We start from the raw sequence: 1689 nt of genomic DNA on the forward strand, positions 1-1689 counted from the left end.
GGGGGAGCTGGGGCAACGAGAGGCACCCCAGGCTTGGGGCGGGGGGTGCGGCCAAGGCTGGCGAGCGTGGTGTTTGGTGCGGGGATAGACGCGAGGACTGCGGCGGCGTGGGCCTCTTTTGCAGATACTAAGTGTTTGCTGAGCAGCTGCTCTAGGGCCGCTGCGGCGGCGACGATGAGGGACTCGAGCTGGCCTGCATGGACATATGGGTGGCATATGAGCAGGAATTCGGCAGACATTTCGTTTTGTGGGTCTAGTGCTTAAAAGAACACGAGTATTGGGGGCAAATAGGGGGGACGATGCACATTTTGGCAGAGCGCTGTGAAGGAAAGCGCAGGCCAGCCTATGTTCTTCCCACGTAACAGCCGGATGCAGAGCGTTTGTAACGCACACTAGTCTGATGCACGTCCCCGTGATGTCTACATTGACAGCGCTAACAGTTCATGGGGTGCGGAATCTGGCTTTTGGGGAGCCTGCTTCCCCTGTTTGCCCACCAAGCAATCACAGCCTGATTCACAGGGTGTGAACAATGTAATAGACAGTCCACGGGCCCCATAAACATACAGGGCATTGGATGCAGCCGTGCGAAGGTGCTCTCGTCACGGCCTCGTTGAAATCTACGCCGTTGCCCACAACGCTACGATCGATGGTATGATTTCGTGACACAGTGTGTGCTTTGACAGGTGCCTGGCGAGGTCTCACCTGGGCATTTGCCGCAGCCGACAACGGTGGAGCCGAGGCCCTCGGGGATGTTGATGGTAGCCATTGTGGAAGCCGACGTAGCGATCTTCTTGTCAGTGGCGTTGCGCATGGTGAGCGTCCAGCCACGCGCGCGGCACACGCCCTCCAGCAGCTTCCACGGCGTGATGGCCCAGTGCTGAAGGCTTGGCTCCTGCCACATGCTCTGCACGAGCTCGTACACGGTGGGACTCTCCTTGCAGACCAGCCTGCAGCAGTGCGAGTTTGTCAGAATTTCTCAGAGCATGTAAAAAGGTTCCTTACAGGATACTGGGGAAGTGGACAGCACTATTCGCTGTTGAACTTGTCAACCTAGAACTGTGTCTTAGGTGGCCGTTTGAATCATTTGCACGCGGACAAAAATGTGTGTGAGGAGTTCGCAGATGGGCGCAAGGCAAGAACGTACTTGCTGATGCGGTTCCAGGCTGGGATGTGGCGAGCAGCTGCCCGCATCTCGACTGTCGTGAGGGAGGTCATGCCGGTGTGAATCGGCACTTCTGGTGTTGCAAAGCACGAGCCAGAGGAGTAGGTGAATGCCTTCACCTGCAAGGGAATGGGGCGATCAGCACGTGCTGTTTGCCAGGTCCAACGCCCCGATGAGATGATTGCAATGCATGGGATGCCTGTGCGCCACTTGAAAAGTCCATGCGGACACAGTTGTGGTGTAAAACATTCATTGCTTGGGCGTCATCAAGTAGTCAGACGACACTGTATGCCGAAAGGACACGAGTATGCCGAAAGGTTTCGTCGTGTTTCTGGAAATGATACAGGGCTGGCTCCAAGGGGCAGTCAGCACTCGTGCGCCATGAGATGCAAACTGACTACCTCTTAACGCCACTAGCAAAAAGAAGGGGTGTATGTGCAGAAAGCCACTCTGGAGTTGCCAATGTCCATGTGGTAGTGTTGTAAAAACATGCGTCATCATCCGCGACCCTGTGGCTCTCATTCCAG

The sequence above is a fragment of the Nuphar pumila genome, unplaced genomic scaffold, assembly GCF_984573655.1.
Source record: "Nuphar pumila unplaced genomic scaffold, dmNupPumi1.hap1.1 HAP1_SCAFFOLD_1029, whole genome shotgun sequence".
Taxonomy (NCBI): Eukaryota; Viridiplantae; Streptophyta; class Magnoliopsida; order Nymphaeales; family Nymphaeaceae; genus Nuphar; species Nuphar pumila.